This window comes from Protopterus annectens, chromosome 4.part0 (assembly GCF_019279795.1).
Source record: "Protopterus annectens isolate FY-2018-M chromosome 4.part0, PAN1.0, whole genome shotgun sequence".
NCBI lineage: Eukaryota > Metazoa > Chordata > Ceratodontiformes > Protopteridae > Protopterus > Protopterus annectens.
In genome coordinates this window covers 1,651,023,220-1,651,047,151 of record NC_056733.1, presented here as the reverse complement: position 1 = coordinate 1,651,047,151, position 23,932 = coordinate 1,651,023,220, and positions in this window count along the sequence as shown.

Below are 23,932 nucleotides of genomic sequence, written 5' to 3'. Positions count from 1 at the left end.
GAAATGCAGAGGTTAGGACTTGAAACCATAAATCAGCATGTACATGTTGATAATAAGTCCATTAAAATCAGTAATGTGATGTTCTATAACAATAAAACAGCTATGAATGAAACATTGTGCTGTGATGCAATTTAAATAGATTTAACTTCACATTTGATAGGGTTATACACAAAATACCAATCATTAAATTAGAACAACTGGGTACAGATGTACTCTTGACTAGATGGATAACTGCATGACTTACAAATGGGCATGGCAAATATCATACAGCAATTAGACAGGTGAAATTTGAGGTTACATTCAAGTGTGTCACACAAGGCTCTTTCGTAGGCCTATACTTGCTTCTATTTTATCTTTTAGCAGACCTCTCAACCAATTGGGGACAAATTTCAACAGAATCAGGGACAAGTCAACAAAAAATCAGGGACAATCAGGGACACTTTTAAAATATTAGTGCTATTAACTTGAAAGATTGACAGAATCAGAGCATATGAATTAATACACATTATCTGAAGTAAAAGAAGTTTATAACTCTTAATTATTGTCATTATTCATTGAGTGTAATTCACCACCTTTCCTCCAAAAGTCACTAGTTTTAGGAGGGATTAAGAGGGACAGAGTTAAAATTTGAGTCAAAATCAGGGACAGTTGAGAGGTACGTCTTTTAGATCTTTTTTATCTGATGTGTTCTACAGCCTGTACGCAGATGACTTGAAAAATGGGTAAACTGATTTCATGCGTGACAGCTTAAGAATTTGACTAAATTGACTATTAGGGCACATCAAAATATTACTTATTATTTATTTATTTATGTTTGTTTACCGAGAAGTTCTAACTGGACACAGGTCATTTTTCAGCAGAGGCCCGGGGAGAAAAGCTCCACACAAGAAATAGCAACAGAGCACATGAAGAACAATTATAATACAAATAATAATAATAATACAAGCAATAGCAAATAAGGTAAATATGAACAACATAGTTACTTGCAGAATAATTGATATAACATAAGTTAGCCAATGATACAAGCAATAACATATTTGTATACATACAATATGACACATAGTAGTGATTGGGATTCTCCACACAATGTGTAGAAACTGCTACTCCAGAGTAGTAATATACTTATAGACCTATCAGATGTTACAGTGATCTGAAACAGTTTATTAAGCAGGTGTTCCTCGAAATGGTGGAATGATCTGGAGAAGAGCTAAGGGCATAGCATGGAAGAATGTTGGAGTAGAAAGGAGTCTGGGGAGGTAGTAGGAGCTGTGTTGAAAGTAGGTAGGAGTGAGGTAGTTGAAGACGTATTAGACATTGAGATGAAGTGAGGTAGTTGAGAGCATTAGAGGAGGCTTTTAGAGATGGAGTAGTGGATGTGGATGCAGCAGGAGAAGCCAGAGTCTACAGAGGAGAGATAGTAATGATCAGACAGTGGAAGGCAGGTTGGCTAGAGGAGGGGAAAGAAGGTGGGATTACTAGTCAGGATTGGTTCATGGGCATAACCAGTAACCTTTGAAGTGGGTTTTTAATGTGGTTTTGAAGAGATTGCAAGATAGTGATGTGGTTATAGGGGGGGGGTGTTCCATAATCTGGCTATTGTGCAGGAGAAAAGAACTTCTCCAGCTGAGTTCTTGGGTTTGGTTACTAGTTGTTTTTTTGTTGCTGGAGCATACTGGTCTAGTGGCATGGAAGGGCTGGAGTAGATTTTGAAGGGATGGGACTTTAAGAGGATAGTTTGCTATCTTGTGGGCAAGAGAGAGTTGATTCAATCATAGAAGTTGAGGGAGTTCGAGCCAGTCAAGTTCTCTAAGTGAGATACAGTGGTGGCTTCGATAGGATGCTTCAGTGGCAAATTTAACAATTTTGTTGTAACAAGCCTCAAGCTTGTTAGGTCTGTTTGTCTGAGGTTGGTAAGTATAGGAGAGGCATAGAGTAAAATAGAGATAAGGTGTTAATTGGTAGCAGAAATCCTGACTGATTTGGTGAGGAATTGTTTTCTTCTGTATAGGGTCCTAGTTTTTTATGAAGATTTTTAATGGTTAGTGAAGTGTGAATATCAAATCTGAGATAGTTGTCAGTCTCAACACCAAGTAGTTTGGTGTGTTCTGTTGGGGAGATGATGGTATTCTCATTGGCTAGGATATTAAAGTGGGGGTTGGAAAGGTTAGATTTTGTGGATTGGAAGATGAGGAGTTTAGTCTTGTCTGAGCTGAGAATTAACTGGTCATCAGATAGCCAAGTTTCAATAGAGGAAAAGGCTTCATGGGTGATCTTATGGAGTTCAGGTATTGTCAGGGCTGAGCAGAGTATAGTGGAATCATCTGCATACTGAATGAGAGAGGCCTGTTTGGTGGCTGTGAAAAGATTATTGGTGAAGAGTAAGAATAGTAGGGGTCCAAGGATGGATCCCTGGGGAATACCGAGTGTGATAGGAAGTCGAGGAGATAGTTCATTATGCCAAACAACAGATTGTTGGCGGTCAGTTAGAGAGATGTGAAACCAGTCTGTAGCTGATTTGGAAAAGGATAGGTTAGTGAAAACAGAGATTAGTTGTTTGTGCGAGAGCATGTCAAAGGCCTTAGATAGAGCCAGGAATATGTCAGAAGGGAATAGGCCCTCATTTTTATGTTGAAGGATAGTGTTAGTGAAAGAGAGCAAGGTTGTAGTAGTGCTGTGGAATTGCTTGAAGCTATGCTGCATGCTGGAGAGGAGATTATTAGTTAGGAGGTAGCCCTGGACTTGAGAATGGATGTATCTCTCATGTATCTTGGAAAGAGGGGAGGGGATGGCTATGGGATGGTAATTGGAGAGTTCAGTGGAGGAGCCACCTTTATGTAGGGGTATAATGTGGGATATTTTCCACAGCACAGGGATATTCTTTTAAGGACTGCTTAATCAAGATAGAGACTGGGTAGGCTAGGGCTTTGGCTGCTATTTTTAGGTATTCACAGGGGAGATTGTCAGCAGCTAGTTTTGTAGGCTTAATTTAGTAGAAGTTTTATAAATACATAAAAAATTAAGCATATGAGATTTGGAAGATATAAACTGAAAGTTTTTTTTTTTTCACTTATTATAATACACAGTGATTGAAACAATAGATTCATTTAAGGACCAGGATATATGGGTGGATACAGCTTTGAGTTTTTCTAAACATATCAACCAATTGGTTAATGATAGCTATAGAACTATAGGTTGTATAAAAAGATTATAAAGTCTAGGAAATCAGAAATTATGAAGTCATTGCCTGTTAGTTATATTAGACCCAAACGTGAGCAAGGAATCACAGTAAGGAAACTTCATAGGCTAACAAACATGACTAAACTGGGAATTGTACAGCAGAAATATATCAAGGACATGATGGTTTTGAAAATTTAAGATATTTTGAAAGACTAAAAGATCTGAACTTGCACAAAGTCTCATACAGATATTTAAGAGGACACCTTATTCAGGGATATAGGGCATTTAAAGATTACTACCTCTGGGAATGTTTGAGGTTATCAAAACGTAGTAGAGAATCATCAGAAAATCTATATAGAAGATTATATAGGAATGAAAAGGGTACTAACTGGTTCTCTGACAGAGCAGCTGATGCATGGAACAGATTACCAAACTACAATAAAGCAAGAACTAGTTTAGAAATGTTTATGAACAGCTTTATGAACAGCCTGGACATGTATTAATTGAACAGCTGTTTTGCTATCTTAGCAGGCTAGAAGAGCATTTTTGCCCATGCTTGAAATATTTGTATGCATGTATGTATCTATGAATGTATGTACGTAGGTAAGGAAATTTAACAGATGTTCCAGTCACAACTTAAAATTAACTAATTTGTCCTTATGTAATTGAAAAAAAAGCTGTGACTGTAGCGTCTTTACTCAAATTAAACGCAACAAGGTCATTCTCTGTACTGGCATCCCAAGGAATTCTCCTAGTGCATACTGGTATCCCAATGAATACTCCTAGTGTATACTGGTATCCCAAGGAATACTCCTAGTGTATACTGGTATCCCAAGGAATACTCCTAGTGCATACTGGTAACCCAACAAATGCTTCTAGTGCATACTGGTATCCTAAGGAATGCTCCAAGTGCAAACTGGTATCCCAAGGAATACTAGTACATATTGTAATCCCAAGGGATACTCCTAATGCAAACTGGTATCCCAAAGAATACTAGTGCATGCTGGAATCCCAAGGAATACGTCTAGTGGAAACTGGTATCCAAAGGAATACTAGTGCATGCTGAAATCCCAAGGAATACTCCTAGTGCATGCTGGAACCTCAAGGAATACTCCTAGTGCATACTGCAATCCCAAGGAATACTCCAAGTGCAAAGATAGACAAAGGGAAATACAAATTTTCTATGCTACTTTGTTGAAGGACATTATTTCTGCTAACTAATATAAGAATCTGTTACATCTGTCTCCAAACTGATGCTGGTTAATGAGCCATGAGTAGGCTTCATTAAACTATTACTTCTGTAGGCTTCATTAAACTATTACTTCTCTACTTGCATTATTACTAAATTGAATACAGTCCTGAGAGATTCCAAATTTGCAAAGAACCATTTAAGTAATTAATTTCATAGTGGTGTCTCCCACCCCACCCCTGTCACTACTTGTGAAATGCCACATTTCACTTATTTACAGTATGTACTGTGACTGTAACTTCTAGTCTATGTGTATTCATTACTCTGCTCCATATACTGTATTTTCTTAGGCAGTGATTTATAATAAATAAATATCTGAAGAAATAATTAGCATGATTATTCCACTCTCATATGTAGCCTTTTTATTATTATTATTTTTTTTAATTTTATTGTACTTTCCAGAAAGGATCCAACTGAATAATATGTTTCAGTTAAAATTAAATTGAAAAAATATCTACCTATCTATATACATATATATATATTTACATATACATATTATATTATATTATATTATATTATATTATATTATATTATATTATATTATATTATATTATATTATATTTATAAGTGTCTTAAAATCCAGAGATAGATATAGACACAGATTTGAAGTAAAGCAATGTAAAGTAAAGTGCTTTGTGAGAATGACATTTAAATGGCTAGGTAACATTTTTTTTCTATGAATACTATAGTAGTTGTCTGTGTAACAGTAAAATAGCTGAATTTACGACTGTTTCCTGTTTATATAATTAGCGGGATTGTGGGGGGTGCAGCCCCCACACATAATGACAGTCCAGGGTTAATCAAATCCTCCTTTTGTGGGAGGGGCTGCACCTCCCATACCCCCCATTAATTATATATACAGCTCCAAGATTAGACAACAGTGGCAAAAGGGCAGGTTTCCTTATCCCTAGATTACACATAAGTACCTACTCTGTTCTGTTCCCTTCATGTTCACCAACTATGATCGATCAATGGAATTATTTACGGTCTTATGGTCATTAGATGAAGGAAACTTTCGATGGTCTATGTACGATGAATGGCCATTCAGGGAAGTTCCATTCAACCGTTAACCATAGACCAGTGCAAAATATACCCATTATATATTTTGTAATAGTGGCTTAATTTATAAGCTTGTGTTTTATGTGTGGCCTGAGTTATGGACAAAAAGGTCCAGTACCAGTCCAATTAAAAGTTTAACAATTAACCAGAATAAAAGAAAATAAAGTTATCAAGACTAAAATTAAACAGATACTATTGGGGCTTGGTACCTTGCCCCCACATCACATGGTGCAAAGGGTCTTGGTCCCTAGCAAAATGAAAACAAAATGTTTTTATGTTTTGTAACCCTGTGGAAGTTTTCATGTTTTGAGTAGTCACTTCCCAAGATTCTAAATGTTTTGGGTTGAATTATTTTGTGTGGATTAAATGAGATGTGTTTATTCACAATAAAATGAAGGAAATGAAACAAAATACTGTTACTCAGCGTGCCTTGCACATTCTTGGAAGCTTAGTTTTAACAGAAATCTCTAAAATTAAACTAGGCCTGAAAAAAATTGAAAAAGAAATTACCAGCAATAAATCTGCTCATCTGTGATGTCATTTACATCATTTTAACTTACGTTACTATAAATTGCTTATAATATTTGAAATAAAAATGGTGCACACCAAGACTTTTATGAATATGCTTATAAAAGGCATTGTTAGAACTGCTCTTATTACAATCTGAAATATGACCTGAAGTCATTATTTTAAATGTGCTAGTAAAGTGACCTAGGTAAAAGAAAATGCAGCTTTATATACCACATGGGAAAATATAATCAATTTAAGAAAAATTCTTAAAACCTCTACCTATAACTGGGTATACAAATGAATATGATTCTGCAATCTAAAAAAATGCAGTGCCCCTTTTGGAGTGTACCTAACCAGGAACATCCAACAATTGGAATAGCTGCACAGGTTCCTCACTAAAAGAACACAAATAATATATCCTTATGCAGACTAATTCAAAGCTGTATCCCTGTATTCTGTCTCCTACAGTCTGTTGAGGGGAGATCTATGACTGGCATATAAGGCATTGTCAAACACCACCCTGATGGACCCCCTACAAAACAAATAGCACCAGAAATACCTGTTCTAAAGACTTAAACCTTGCCTTTGATATAAATAAGACCTGCTAAATTGACAGGTATGTGTCCCAGAGACTACTCCTTCCCTAGAACAAGCTCCCCATCTATGTGAAGCAGCGTTCCTCTGTAACCTAATTCAAGTGTAACTTGGACAATTGGATGGAGACAGGAACATTCATCCCTGGTTTAGCATCTATGTGTCTAATGGATCCAGTCACCCTGTAAATGGTTCATTTCCCAGGTTCCTGGTTGAAATGTTTCATCTCCTGAGCCCTTGCCTACACTTATTGAGGATACCCAAACTTGTCAGATATTTGGGATTCGTGGCTGAGATGAAAAGGGTCCTAGTGGCCGTTAGCTTAGTACACACCTACAACCTATGAACTTTTGAAAAAACTCACAACTACATTATTAACCTTATAACTTATACAAAATAGCTGCTTTGTTTGAACACCCTACTTTCATTATTCTCTGACATTTATTACCACTGTTTCACCTTTTGATGGAGCACTTCCATATGCTTTCTCGTCCACTGATTAATTGTACTATTCATGCAACTCCCCTTTTTGAAATGGTTGTTGGTCCTTATAGTAAAAAATACCACCTATTAACTTTCCAAATTACAATATGGCTGCTACAGTATATGGTCTTGTCTACCATTATGACCTTTCTTATAAGGTCTTATAGGTGACAGCTTTAGGTTATAGAACCTTCTTCTTTTCAGCTTTTTTGTGTCACCCCAGGCTCATTAATCTTACATGTCCTGTTGGTGCATTCACTGTTTCAACTACTGACATCCTATGATACATGAAAAGGAAGGTGAAGAACACACTGCTTGCAGTTACAGATGCTGCTAACACAACCCCTTCACTGGCTACAAAGCAAAGAGCAATGCCTACTACCATACAAACACAATTTCATGCTTCAACACACTAACAACTAGTGCAGTGGTGTACATGCATCATCAAGCTTATACCTCAAATATCCAGTGAAGGATCTGTGAATCTATATCTTCAAGAACTTACTCCTGTGACTATGCTACTTCCCTTCAATGGATTGGGGTTAATTATTCACTTGTGCCCTTCCCCAGCTTCCATCACCATGGCTTCAGCTGTTAGTAAAACATAAGCTATGTATCACACAGTTCTAGAAGAAACATCTGTGCAGTAGAACTTACAATCTTTTCTGTCTTCTCTTGCATTCTTCACAGTAAAAATCTTTAGTGCAGTTCACCTTGCAAACTGCTAGCACAATATATCATTCTCTTCCAACATCATTTGGAACAAAGGTTTTAGGTTCATAGGTTCACCAGTGTTTACAAGGCAAACAACCATAAGGGCCTTAATCTGTGACAAGTTGTGGTACCCCTGATAAATGTGTAAGCAGGGGTGTGGGAGGTAAAGTGTTTACAAGCAGGGGCATGGGAGATGAACCTTTTACAGGCTGACAATGTCCATTACAGACATAGATGCCAAATCAGGGGTGACTTTCTTGTTCCTCATCCAATTGTCTAAGTTACACTTGAATTGTGTGAGGGAGGAACTCTGCTTTACATGGATGGAGAGCCTGTTCCAAAGATGGGGTAGTCTCTGGGATGTGCACCTGTCTCTCTGGCATGTCCTATTTATACCACAGGCAAGGTTTAAGTCTTTAGAATGGGTAATTATGGTGCTCTTTGTTTTGCAGATATGCAGAAGGTCCATCAGAGTAGGATATGACAATGCATTGTATGCCAGCTATAGATATCCCTTCAATAGCCTGTAGAAGATAGAATACAGGGATAGGGCCGAATTTCTCAGTTTTTACCGATTTTGAGGTCCAAATAATGTGGTGCCATGATTCCCGAATGGCACCCCTTAATTTCTGAATTTCCAGGCTTTATTTAAAATGTTTTTTGTTTTTCAGCTGATGTCATCGCATGCAGAGGCATGTGCGATGACATCAGCCCCATGAACAGCCTGCCAGAATTGAGGTATTAACATTCTGGGCCATAGCATGCCTGCAGTTCCCAGTTCCCCAGCTGCTTAAAGCAGCATTTGAATGCCGTTGTTAGCGTGAGTGCAGTTCCCAGTTCCCCAGCTGCTTAAAGCAGCATAATGCCGCAGTTACTGCTTCGCTTGAACTGTGAAGTCTTTAATTAGAAGCAACAGCCAGCCATTCCCAGTAAGACAAATGGTGCAAACCTCTTTTTACTTAGATTTTGCCAACTTTTTACAGCCACAGCATTCAGTTCCCCAGCTGCTTAAAGCAGCATTTGAATTCTGCAGTTACTGCTGCTCATGCTTACTTTAACATTCCCAGAAAGAAACAAACTCCCTTACTTTAGCAGTATTTGAATTCCCTACTCATCAGAATGTGTGTGTGTGTGCTTATGTGTTACAACTGCTGGTTAGAGTTACTCAGACTCAAACCCTGTACCTTAGGTACAAGGATCAAGAGCCTAAACTTCTCTACCCATACCACCACCACCACCCCCCTCTTGTGATTCAAGGAGTTAACCATAGTTTGTAACTATCCAACGTTCACGGAATGTTTGGCTTGTACTTTTGGTCTGTTTCTCTTAAAATGTGTGGTTTTCTGGCAAATCAGTGAGAACTGAAGTTGAACTGAATTCACTAAATAATGATAGCTATTTAAGTTTCAGTCTTCCTATCTTTCAGGTAACGCATGGTAACACAAAACATTTTATTCTAGCAATTTTCTAAGATTATACAAGCAATGTTTAAAATGTGTCCCTGGTTCTGGGCTTTTGTCCCACCCCCCAATAAATTTTGGCTTTTTGCAGATTTCTTGTGCTGCATAGTTCTTCAGGGGGAGAGAAGTTTAGTTTCATAGTTTCATAGTAGTGTACTAGGCTATCTGCCCTGGGGCATTTACAAGCCTAGCCAACAATGATGTGGCTTACGCCACCCCATATTATATAGTTGCGCCTCTCTAGTAGTGACACATGTGGGACCCCATTATTTAGTAAACTATACCTCTGTCTAGTAGTGACACTGAGGTGACTCCCGGGGTAAACTTACGATCTCCCATCCATGCATCGAGATTTTTCTTGAACAGTACCAATGAAGGGCTCTGTCTCACATGAACTGGGATTTTGTTCCAGAGTACGGGTAACCTCTGTGTTATGAATCTATCCCTCCAGCATGTTTTATTCATATTTGTGCAGAGGTTGAAATCTTTAGCTCACGTGGTTCTGGTGGATCTGGATTTTTGAGATGGAGCATGTCCATCAGTTCTTGGTTGGACATGGCCCTATATGTTAGGCACAAATCACCTCTGAGCAGGCGGTATGCTACTGAGTAGAGCTGGAGTTTCTTTAATCTAGCTGGATAAGGCACATGTTTGAGACCCATGATCCTCTTGGTGAGGTACTTCTGGGGTCTTTCCAGTTGTTGCATGTGCCGGGTGAGATACATCCCAAATGGAGCATTATATTCAATCATGGGCCTGACAAGGGAGGAATATAGAGGTACAATGACCTCCTTTGATCTGGATGAGAATCCCTTCATGATGAGATGGGCAAGGTAGAATGTCTTTCTGACCACTTTGGCAACATGGTTGTCAAAGGAGAGGTCACTATCGACTTGAGTCCCCAGGTCTCTGATTACTTCTTCCGTACTCAGTGGGTTATTGTCTATGTGATAATTTGTGGGTACTTTGTTTTTCCCAAAGGGGATGACTATACATTTTTTGGCGTTAAGTTTGAGGCCATGATTCTGGCACCAGTTGTCCGTTTCAGTGAGACCTTTCTGTAGGATGTGTGTGTCAGCAGGTGAATCAACTATGGCACCCAGTTTGCAGTCATCTGCAAACTTTGTCAGCCATAATCCTCCCATATTTGCTTTCACATCCGAGAAGTAAATGCCGAATAAGAGTGTTCCCAAGACTGAGCCCTGTGGGACACCACTCGTGTTGCGTATGCCAAGTCTGCTTGTGCTGTAAGTAGCACAACAGGTAGAATACTTGCTTTTGATGCAGAAGGCTGTGGGTTCTACTCCCGATTTGGTATAAGCAGCACTGCTTAGGCCAAGTCTGCTTGTGTTAGTAGCAAAACAGGTAGAATAGTTGCTCTTGATGCAGAAGGCTGTGGGTTTTACTCCCACAGTATGTAGATGGATTTCTGATACTGTACTGTGTTGTACTTATAAAGAGGGTAGAATTGATGGATGCTGCAGTCCTGAGAATGTCCTCTTTGGCAGAGATACCTAGTAACTATGAACCTGTTATTAGTTTGCCATCCATTCCCTATTGCAATACTACTACCTTATCATTTTTAATGTAACATAGGCAATTCTCAAGGGCAACAGACACTTTATTTGTAGATGAAACAATGAAATAATACGTTATTTGCTAGCAGCAACCTCTCCATTAGTTACAGACAATAGAATGTAGATGGATTGCTGATACTGTACTGTGTTGTACTTTTAAAGGGGGTGGATGCTGCAGTCCTGAGAATGTCCTCCTTTGGTGGAGATACCTAGTAACTATGAACCTGTTATCAGTTTGCCATCCATCAATTTCCTATTGAAATATTACTAGCTTATCATTTTTTTAAAGTAACATAAGTAATTTATTCTTCAAGGGAATCAATGAAATATAAAGTCGTTTGCTAGCAGCAATATCTTCATTAGTTACAGATATCTTTAATGTGGAATTATTTAGATGACTTTTACTTCTGCAGAGATTGTGTGCATATTTACTGATACTGGTGGATTGTAGAAGATTGAGTAGAGTTGTATGATGGAAATGTTCTGAATTGGGCAGTTTTGTTATTACTGGTTCATGCATTTTATTTCATTGGTTACTGAAAAAATGTTCAAAACAAATTTAAAACAATCTCTAACAAGTGTGCTGTATTATACAAGGAATATACTTTAATACAGTCAGGAAGCTGTATCAAAGAACACATGTATGTTTTGTGTGCAAGGGCCTATGATTTGAAAACAGCCCAAAGGTAATCTTTATCCTCCACTGGCCAAATGCATTTTCTTTGGATGCGGGTTTCAATGCTGTGTCAGTGAATGTGAGTTTTAAGGGCAGAGAAGTTTTAATGCTAAGTCTATTTTCATTGTGAGACTGTTGCTTTGTTTAGTAGATGTCTGTTAGTGTCTGTGCTATAAAATGTAAAATAAAATCCAAATAATTTGGTGAAATAAAGCAGTATGCACATTAATGTTTATGGTAAATGGAGTGAAATAGCCAAGTAGTGGGACATTGTAATGGCTGTAGGGGGACTCTGGGGCCATATTTTGGTTGTCTGTTCTTCAGTCTGCATTTGAAAGTTGGTATCCCGCAATTCCATTGGAGTGGGTGGGATTAAACAATTATACATGCATATTTTACGTTAATCAGCATACCGATTTGTACCTATTTTTCATGGTCTTTTGCCCAGATTTTTGATGTTTCCAGATTGAGAGGTATGCTTTGAGTGGATGTTCCGATTGTTGGATATGCCTGGTTAGGTACATATCAAAGGGGGTATTGTACTCAATGATAGGTCTGATGAATGCCTGTGCTTCTGTAATTTTCATATAAAATGCCTTTGATTATTGGGATCTCCATGCTGCAAGATTCATTTACTTGGTGATTACTTCTGGCCCATTAAGAATTAATTTAAGGTGTCTCTTTGTAAACCTGGCAACCTGACTCCCTTTCATTCCCTCCTGCAGGCTAATAATTTAAACATTGTCTGCATACCTTAATATTTCTTGTATCTTCTTGTTTAAATATCAAGGCTTCTGCCACTTCCCATTATTCTCAGGTCAATGCATCATGAATCACTAATACACAGAAGTGTTCCTGAAATTCCAAGGTACAGCTTTTGTCTCTTTTTACAGAAAATTCACTGAAGGTTGGACATCACTGAGACCATTTCTACATGAAGTGTAACTTTGCAGTGCTTTTCCATTTTTGCAAGAATCTTGTCATGCTTTATCTCCATTTTAATTTTACATGAAATCTACGACATCTGTTTCTTTCACTATACTTCAATAACCAAATTTCCCCTTTCTTATTTACTATTTGCATAAAATTTTGTAGGACTTGAATAAACTGTTCCTAGTTTAACAGACAAATTATTATCTTGTCATCTTAAATGGTTTAAGGAGCTTCATCCTTCTGTATATAAATTATTATGATTATTAATCTGATTATAATGTTGAGAACAATATTTAGCTTTGTCCAAAGCTGCCTAGAAGTGTTATTAAGCATCCTTAAGTTGCTTTCCTGTCTTTCCACCGTACATTAGAGCAAGAAAAACTGACAAGTTGATCTGACAGAAAATAATCTTAGATAAACTTAGAATGAATAATTCAAAAGTAAAATAATGAACCTTGCAGCTCAAAAAGTTCATAAGATGTTAAACAGTGAACAAAAGAAAATAACTGCGGTTGATGAGCAATTATGTTTCTACTTGGCAAATTCACGTTCTTTAAGCTACTGTTTTATTAAGCATTCATCAAGCTAAGAACAAAATAAATGACTAAGAATGCATAACTATAACTGAGTTGTCATTATCCTAGTTGAGTATAAAGAGGATAAATCTCAGATCTGACAAATAAATAAATCAGAAAGATGTTAGCACTTTATCACAACTAATGACCACAATGAAATTTGATTTATATTTTTTTATTCACAGAGGGTAGTTCTGAGTATTAGGTTACCTCTGTGAGCATGAGCTACAACACCTTTCTTTTCATTTTATACTTCAAATATCACATATGTTTATGTAAGCAAACATGTCAGTAAAACAGAAATTCCTCATGGCGGCAACATTTACATCAAATGTAATTTGAATAGGGTGTCATAAGGGAGAAGCAGTTTGCACTTCTTTCTCGCAGTACCTGCTTTTGTTTTTTTCAGTTCCATCTAGGGTTAATGGCTGTGACAAGTCTGAATAACCCACTGAGCTCTTTTGAGTCTTAAACAATGGCTCTGGTTTCAATCTGAATCCTAATGACCTGCAAATAGCTGAACTGGTGAACTTGTAAAATTCCCATTGGCATGCATTTGCTGTGCAGATTCCTATGTGTATGTGCTCCACAATGGCTTGACTGGGACTTCTGCTCTACCTTTTTCCTCTACCTTGCACTCATTATATACTGGGATAGACTTGGGGTGCCTATTACAGTGAATAAAATAAAGCTGCTCTCAGGAAAAGAATAAAAATCTTAAGTTATTTATACTGGTATAAAGATTTCCAGAATGCACTGTTTAACTGTGTTGGTACTCTTAGCGATGTATCAAACGTTATTGCCAACAGGACAGCAGCATTTATAGATAGTGTATCTATAAATGGCCAACATAGGATCTCTGGCAGGTAGAATATTATATATTTGTCTTTGTTGACTGAGAAAGTCCGACTGGAAAGAGTCCATTTTCACCTGAGGTCCGGGACTCTTTATTACATAAAGGATGAACTGCATCTTCATATCCTGCTGGTACAATCCTATTAAATATTCATTTGCAGATGTGTTACAACCTATGTCTTAGAATGTTGCAAGTGAACACATAATTCTGAAACTAAGGAAGGATCAGCTCATACCATTTCATATGAACACATGTTTTTACAAATGCCAACCAGAAAATATTTGAGACATTTTTTTCTAGTTGTGAAGATAACAGGATAACTGATATAGTTTTGTGGTAAAAATGTATTATATGTTTATACTAGTAAATAGTAAAACATAAACAAACATACAGAAAACTTAGTTTTTTTCTGGTGGAGGACACTTGTAAATCTGTCCGATGATCTTTGAGCCTTACTGCTAAAAAAAAAAAAAAAAGTTTTCAATTGGTAAGATTGTCAGCATTCAACATATTTTATCAGTTTGGGGTTTCCTATAGGTATTATCCAGCTTTTTATCATTCTCTGTAGAAAGTCAGGAGTGTTAAAATGTTGAGCTTTGGACAATTTTTATACCCTGTAAGGTAAGCAGGTGTATTTAGACTTTGCCTCTTGTACTTTGACTGGTAGTAATGTAGGCACTCTTGCTTTACCTAATTACTCTAGAAAGAAATGGGAATAAAATTAATTAGACACATACTTGTATTACATGCCTATGCTGACATTACGGGGTATAAAATTAACTGGAGGAAGATGAATACAAGAGCTGTTTCTGCCAAGGTGGTAGTGGCTCCATTATTACCATCAACGTTCTAGGTATCAATGTGTATAGCCCTTGGGGCTGATCAATAAGGCAAGAAAAAAATATTAATTTGGTGTAATAATAAATTAAGGATTATTCAAGCATTCAAAGAGACTGACTGCTGAATGAGTGACTTAGAAATATGAGTTTCCGAATTACCTGCATTCTTTTGAGTTTAGAAATTTTATTTTAGATTATGCTTTCATGCAGAGCAGATCTAGAAACAAAAGTGAATATAATGACCCTGGTTCACATAACCAAATTAACACAAAATTAAGGGCCTTAGGACAGAGGAGATTAGAACCATGTTGCTGTAAACACAGGATACATGGAATATCATCTACGCTTCTTTATAGAAAATAACCCTTCAGGGGCTGTTCAAAATAAAGATAAGGAGTATTATAACCTACACCAATAGAGTGAGTGAATGGCTTTTGAAATATGGGAAATGTGAGGTCTAAATACTGGAACCAATTATTATAGCAGTAGTACAAATTAATTTCATGCCTCAAGGATAATCCCCCTCACACACACACACACACACACACACACACACACACACACACACACACACACACACACACTCACAATACACTTTCCATTTGGGTCTTTCCTCCATGTTATGGCATTCTAGTAGAGCACCAACTGAGTTCAAGAACAATGGAAGATGCTTAATGTTTGACTGTTGCAATAAAATACCTTCCCCTCAAGATATACTTCTTATTGTGTCTGTAGAGTAGAAATCATTAAAAATGATTGTTGATGGCTACCTTTTGTTAGGTAGTATGGATCAGAGTACACTTTAATAGGCATCTGTTGCTAGATGACATGGGTCAGAGTTAATATAATTCCATTTAAGTCTGTAGCTTCTCAGGACAAATAACATTTGAGACCAGTTTAATGTAAATATATTCATTGCAAGGGTTTAATACTGTTATGGTAGGTATAATAATGGATTATACTAAAGGTGATAGGCAAGATGAAGAAAGTGCCTTCCCTCATCTGTCCTGCTTGTAGGCCATTCTAAAAGAACATGACATTTGAGAATAAAGAGGTGTTGACATCATATATTCGTTCTCATCCTTATTTTGTTTGAGCTGCAGTGCTGTCTGACTGTAAATTAGTTGGGAGTTCATTTTAATTTTAAGGATTTTATACTCAGTTTAGTATACAGTAGGCAGAGGGTGATATTCATAGTCCAGCAGTTTGCATATAAGTAACTGTTAGAGCGAGAAGTACTGGTGCACTCTTATGTGAATAAGCTAAGTGCATTTGAGATGACTAGAAAAAGCAAATACATTTTGAGGAAGATGTCCACTTACTAAAAAAGCATAAAGTTTCTGAAGTCAAGGATTTAGTAGATATCAAGGACTACATGAAAACCATAAGCTTTGTATTATGTCATAGTATTTCATATATATTCAGATATTAAGGATGGACATGCTTATTGTGATGATTGGGGAAAGATGGGCGAAGGATGCTAGCCTAGTCAAATAGAATTTGATATCTAATTCTGGCATTTGTAAATAAATGTAAAATACAGGCATGTTTTCTTGAGTGTAAAAGAACATTGTGAAAAGTGGAACTGCGAAATATGTGTCAAGATTGCACTCTACTGGCCCAGTGAAGCATGTTGTGACCCTTTCATGTTAGAATTTGGCTCCAGTGCATCCGGATGAAGGTTTTATGCCCATTGTTTTAAGGCTAAAGTTTATGAACAGAATTTAGATGTGGAATGTGCTTTATTGCTCTGGGTTCTGTTAGAATATTCATGTGAAATGTCTTCTATTGTTGTACGTCTCTGAGCAGGTGTTAGATTGCTAAATAATGCAGTTTGTGGCCTGAGAACTCTGACCAGGTGTTAAGATGATGCAATATGAATACTGGGAAAACCTAAGTGTCAACAATTATGTAATTTGGAAGGGCCTTAGAGACATGTTTGTTAGTAATGTTTAAATACTATTTCTCACAAGAGACTGAGAGCATTTTGATCTTGGATATCTAACTCAGCACTCTGCCTAAGCTCACATGTAAGTTTCTAGTACTGTGATTTCTTTAAGGAATAGTTAAAGCTAGTAAAGATTAATTAGGCATTTTTCTTTGAAATCAGACCTGTCCTACTGTATTATTTTAAGTTTCTGTGTGATCTCTGAACTCTTAGATATCTCTGTGGTGTAGCAGATTTGTCTCGTGTTTTAATTATTTATTATTAAATATTTGTAAAACCTTCTACCTGTGGCTGATTTGTGTAGAGATAAGCTCTAGAGTACATTGCATATTTATAGAGGCTATTGTAATAGGCCACTCTAAAGTAAGCCTTGACTGTTAGGCATACTACCATTGGATAATAATATTGCACAGTAATAATTGGACACCCCTTTAAGGGCCTTTTAGTAGCTGATATTATTAGCTGGCAGTGATTACTACCGTATAGTCTGGGTAAAGGTGCACAGCTGGAGAATCTTTGCCAGCCTTTCCCAGGAGTGTCTGTGAAGTTGTTTAAATACTTAACTCAAAGTGTGTGTGTGTGTGTGTGTGTGTGTGTGTGTGTGTGTGTGTGTGTGTGTGTGTGTGTGTGTGTGTTGTGTCAGCTACTTGGAAGGGACACGAAGCACTGGTTAGACAGAGAGGGTACTGGAGGTTCTAGCTTGCCCAGCTAGGATGAGACCTGGATCCTATAGCTGTGCCAGTGGGGAGTCTTATTGGGGACCTGGTGAGCAAAGGAGCAACCAGTCCCAGACTAACTGTAATCTCTGTGTGCACTTAAGGGAAATTGTACTTTACTGTGTGTATTAGTTATCCTTTCCTCTCTTCTATGAGATGACCTCCCTGGTGTTAGTGGTGAGGATTGAGGCTCCTTAATTGCTGGGCCAGAGCACAGTCGTCACACTTATATGCAGTCAAGTTTATATAAGACTGAGGCAAGCTGTGGACTGCATAGCTTTACTAGTGATATTTAAAAAAATAAAGGGGTTTAATATATTTTATATGGGGATATCCTTACATAGACATATTGATAGTTTCATTAAAGAATAAAAAGGAGGATATATGAAAGAATGAAAAAGGGGAAACACAACAAAGGGGAACACAAAAGGAAAACATGAAGAGGGTTTTGCTAAAGGAGATGGGAAAGAAGAGGAGGGACACAATGTTTATGCTAGGGGATATACCCCCCTATTTTTATCAAATATTTTTTTAAATGAAAGGGTAATGCGGTGGGAAATATGTAAGAGGGTGTGGATGAAAGGATAGAGGAGGAAGGGTGAAGCACCTTTGGGAGTCACAACCCACAGATGCTTAGATATCCACTGCCAGATGTTGGGGCAGTGGAGGTCCCTGATGTTGAACGGGTAGTGGCTTGTGGTGGTGCAGTGGTCAGCACCAGCTGGGGCACCATATCTTCTACATGCTGCTGAATTCTCTGACCAGCTAACTCTTCCAGCATGTCCTCAGCCAAGTTCTGAAGTCCCCATTCTTTTAGCCTTTCTAGGCCACCACGTGCTGGTGTGCTTGCACATCTAATGCCACCACCCTATCCTTGTGCCGACATCCCTTGATGGACAGAGGATGAGAGATCCCTTACCAGGGAGGTATGTGGATCTCTCTAAAGGATTTTGAAGCTGCAGAAAAATGAAATAAAATGAGGAGAAATAAAATAATAAAGGACAGAGGAGTGCATAAATAAAATAACAAAAACAAAGAGAAAAGGTGTGCAGAGACAAAAGAGAAAATACATGAAATAAAATCACATACCATGTTACACAGTGTTAAATTTCTCATTTTAAAACATTTCTAGTTTTATAAATCTTAAATTAAAGTAAAGCTGAATGTATGAGAAGTGTTTATTCATACTTTTATTTGAAAGTGTACAAGATGTACTTGATACTGCTCAGACAAGCTCCATGTGGGTTTACAGAGTGGTCCTAGCAGCAAGGAACTCGAAAAAGCGACTACCTTCTGGATTTAAGTATCTTTGCTTTTTTTTCACTGAAAATAGCTTCTGCTGCTTACTTTGAACTAGTCTGAATTGTTTTTTTTACTGATTACTGCATTTATTTTAAAATCTGCACTTAAAGTTACATTTAGTCAAATTTAGTCGAAAGTTTGCTTGTTTGTTTGTTTAATTGAACTGTGGAGGCTGCCCACTAAAGTGTGCTAGCCTGTGTAACAAATTTATCACTGTCTCTGCATTTTCTGTGTATTTCTGCAAAAAAAACAAAAAAAATAATCCTTGTTTTCCCGCCTTTCTCGACTAGTTTAGACCAGTATACAGGCATTGCTGTATTCTGGGCTGTGGTGTAGTTCCTGTGTTGTCCATTACCTTACTTGGATAGAAGGAAGTTTCTTTGCTCACCAGTGGGAGTGGAGAGCCTTGAACAGCCGACCTGTCCTTGGGGGAAGTGACCTCAGCACAAAAAGCTGTTAGTAATTGGTTGTTTGGGACCATTCCTAGCTCTTTTGTAGTTCACTGCTTAAAATTCACCTCTGGGCATTTTTTTCTGGCTATACTGCTCAGACAAGCTCCACGTGGGTTTACAGAGTGGTCCTAGCAGCAAGGAACTCGAAAAAGCGACTACCTTCTGGATTTAAGTATCTTTGTTTTTTTTCACTGAAAATAGCTTCTGCTGCTTACTTTGAACTAGCCTGAACTGTTTTTTTACTGATTACTGCATTTATTTTAAAATCTGCACTTAAAGTTACATTTAGTCAAATTTAGTCGAAAGTTTGCTTGTTTGTTTAATTGAACTGTGGAGGCTGCCCACTAAAGTGTGCTAGCCTGTGTAGCTAATTTATCACTGTCTCTGCATTTTCTGTGTATTTCTGCAAAAAAAAATAAAAAAACAAAAAGATAATCCTTGTTTTCCCGCCTTTCTCAACTAGTTTAGACCAGTATACAGGCATTGCTGTATTCTGGGCTGTGGTGTAGTTCCTGTGTTGTCCATTACCTTACTTGGATAGAAGGAAGTTTCTTTGCTCACCAGTGGGAGTGGGGAGCCTTGAACAGCCTACCTGTCCTTGGGGGAAGTGACCTCAGCACAAGAAGCTGTTAGTAATTGGTTGTTTGGGACCATTCCTAGCTCTTTTGTAGTTCACTGCTTAAAATCCGCGTTTGCATGGCTTTGCGCAGTCGTGCGCATAGCGCAGCGCCGGTTAAACAAGGTTAAACTTTTTCTGGCTCCGCCAAGTCTGCTCTTCAATTTTTCCCTTAGAACTGTTCTACTTGCAATCTAAACAGCCTATACTCTATCTGAAAAGCTCAGCACTTGCTCCTAAAGCATTTTGTATACAGGTAAAGCACTCTTAAACAAACGAAAGTACTTCATTCACCTAAATTCTGTTGAGTACCCATTTCCCTATAGGTCCTTTCTGACTCAGTTACACAGCAATCTTTTTCACTATTTCTAGCATGTCGAAGGGTCAGTTGCTGGCGTCCTCTCCTGTTCAGCTGGTGAATCTGGGAATCTTGAGGCAATGTTACAATTGCCTCATGTACACAGACAACCCTCTCCTCCTCCCAACAAATACAAATATATGCGAGAGATGCAACTATATAGCCAAACTGGAGGCTGAGCTCTCTCAATTCAGTACTGGCAAGACCAGTCAGGAGGAGAAGGTAACCACGCACACCAGAAACCCAGTCTCACATAGAACTATCACAACTGCAAACCAAACACATAAACACGCAAAAATGTACTCGGAGGCACTGATTAAAAATCTACCAAAACAACAGAGGCCTCCAAAGCAGACACCCAAGCAACCATCACCTCAAGACATAGCACATGCAACACATAGTTCACAAAGTCAGTGTGCTAAACAGTCACAGCCCTTAAGGCCAAACAACATGCCAGACACACTTGTAATAGGTAACTCCATAGTCAGGCACACTGACATCCCGCTCACCAGACTGAACAAGGAGAGGGTCACAGTACGCTGCCTGTCGGGAGCTAGAATCCGCCACATAACACAAGCACTCAGGTCACTCCACAGCAAGTACAAATATGACTCAGTCATTGTACATGCCGGTGTGAACGACCTGAGACGTACCTCCCTGGACTACATGAAAAGAGACATAGAGGAGCTCTCTGATTATGTAGCCCAGGCCGGTATGACCCTGACCCTGAGCAGCATCTTACCCTCACCAACAATGATGCGACAGTACAAAGACAAAATGATCAGCTTTAACAATTGGCTTAATTACTGGTGTCATTCTAAGGGGATCCAGTGTCTGTCTGCTTGGGATGACATGCTTGACAAGCCACGCTGCTTCGCAAGGGATGGCTTGCACCTGTCACCCCTGGGCTTCCGGATATTGACCAAGGCTCTTGCCACCCCCATAGTGCCTTTTTTAGGCAAGGCTCAAATGACAAACCTACCTCCCTAGAAAACACAAGTGGAAAAAAACTAAGGGTAATGCTGCTCAATGCCAGAAGTCTAAACCTCAAAATTCATGCCCTCGAAGCCCTCCTCAGTATGGAGAACATCGATGTCTGTGCAGTGACTGAAACCTGGTTCAAGGCTCCTGAGAGCACCCCAGCACTATCAGGTTTTACCTCATATCATGCCTTCCGGCCCCAAAACTTGGACCGAACCACAAAAGGAGGGGGAGTACCCATATTCATCAAAGATACCCACACCTCAAGGTTAGTGGCAATGCACGAAGCATCGGAGACTATCCAGGTGCAACTAACCATAGGCAAAACTGCCTTACAGTTTGTAGCATGCTACAGACCACCCTCTCAAACTCAGGAACCCCACACAGCCTTCCTGAAGACACTGGAGAGTATGAATGTCTCTCCAAATACCATCATTTTGGGAGACTTCAACTACCCAAACATAGACTGGGAACATTACTCAAGCCCCAACACCCTAGCCCAAAGGTTCCTAGAATTCATAAACTCAAATGCAATGGAACAACTAGTCACCATTCCCACAAGAGGAGACAATATACTAGACCTGATCATCACAAACATGGAGACAAAATGCTCCACACCGGAAGTACATCCCTCTTTGGTAAGATCAGACCACAAATTAATCTCACTGGAAATCCACATCCCGCCCCCACCCCCTGCACAAAAGACCACAGTGAAGAACTTCTCAAAAGCAAACTTCACACTTCTTAAGACTGAAGTGGTATCTTTCAAGGCCCCTGGGCCAGTGGAAACCACAACCCACACTGATGAATCTTTTGCAAATGCCTTCTATGGGCACCTTCAAGAATGCATGGATCATGCAATCCCAAATAAAACCAAGACCCATTCCCCCAAAGGCAAGCGCCCGGTCTGGTGGACCCCAGCCATAAACAAACTTTACAACAGGAGGAGGAAGCTACACATGACAGAGCAAAATCCCTAAAAGGGAAGGCATCTCTGATCAGTGCTAGCAAAAAACTACGATCACTCATAAAATCATCCAAGGCCAACTTTGAGAGAAAAATCGCAAAAGACACAAAAGACAATCACAAGACCTTTTTTAGCTATGTTAGAAACCTGGATGGAAACTCCCAGATATGCTCAGAGTTAGTCCAAAATGACACAAAATACACTGAACCCACTGACATTGCCAACATTCTGGAAGACAGGTTCAGTGCAAATTTCTCCCCCCCCCCAAAAGGAGAAATAACTATCCCAGCAGAGTGTAGCCTCCCTAACATCTCAGATGCCCAGGTGAGAGCCACCCTCTCTAAAGCTAAAAACACAGCATCAATGGGACCGGATGGTGTCCCAGGCTGTGTGCTACATGAACTCCAAGAGGAACTAAGCCCACACATAAGGCTGCTGTTTAATCTTAGCCTTACTACAGGATACATACCCAAAGAGTGGCGTACAGCAACAGTGGTCCCACTTCACAAAGGCGGTGCTTCTACGGACCCTGGAAATTACCGCCCCATAAGCTTGATGAGCCTGGTCTGCAAAGCTATGGAGAGGATCATTATGGAACTCATAAACAAAGACATTGGGGACCTACAGACATTGGATCCTACCCAATTTGGCTTTGTCAAGGGCAGATCCTGCCTTTTGAACTTGGTCGACTTTTTTGAAACAGTCACTAAGGCCATTGATGAGGGCAAGGCAGTTCACACAGCCTACCTTGACCTTGCAAAAGCCTTTGACACAATACCCCACTCGGGCATCATAGACAAACTCACCAGCTTAAATATAAACCCATATGTCACAAGATGGGTTGCAAACTGGCTCAAGGACAGAACTCACAGAGTCAGAGTTGCTGGAGCTATGTCAGACTCTAAGCCAGTCAAAAGCGGTGTCCCACAGGGCTCAGTCCTGGGACCCCTCTTGTTCGGCATTTATTTTTCCGAGGTACAGGCAAACATAGGAGGATTGTGGCTGACAAAGTTCGCAGATGACTGCAAACTGGGCGCCATAACTGATACTCCAGCAGACACAAACATCCTTCAGAGAGGCCTCATAGAAATGGATAATTGGTGCCAGAGCCATGGCCTTAAGCTGAACGCCAAGAAATGTATAGTCATACCCTTTGGAAAAAACAAGTTACCGACAAATTACCACATAGGTGGTAATCCATTAAGTACGGAAGAGGTAATCAGGGACCTAGGGACCCAGGTTGACAGTAACCTCTCATTTGACACTCACATTGCCAAAGTGGTTAGGAAGACCTTCTATATTGCCCACCTTATCATGAAGGGTTTCACATCTAGATCAAGAGAGGTCATTGTGCCCCTGTACTCTTCTCTTATCAGGCCAATGATTGAGTACAATGCCCCATTTGGGATGTATCTCACCCGACACCTGCAGCAGTTGGAAAGACCCCAAAAGTTCCTCACCAAGAGGATAAAGGGTCTTAAACATATGTCATATGCTGCCCGACTGAAAAAACTCCAGCTCTATTCAGTCGCATACCGCCTACTCAGAGGTGATCTGTGCCTGACGTACAAGGCCATGTCCAATCCTGAATTAATGGACATGCTCCACCTCAGAAAATCCAAATCCATCAGAGCCACGAGATCAAGTGACCTAAACCTCAACACAGAAATAAATAGAACATGCTGGAGGGACAGATTCATAACCCAGAGGCTCCCTACACTCTGGAACAGAATCCCAGTCCATGTTAGGCAGAGCCCCTCACTGACTCTATTCAAGAGAAATCTCGACGAGTGGATGGGAGATCGTAGGTTTACCCCGGGGGTCATCTCGGTGTCACTACTAGACAGAGGCATAGTAAACTAAACCCTAAAAAGGCGTAGTATTCTCATC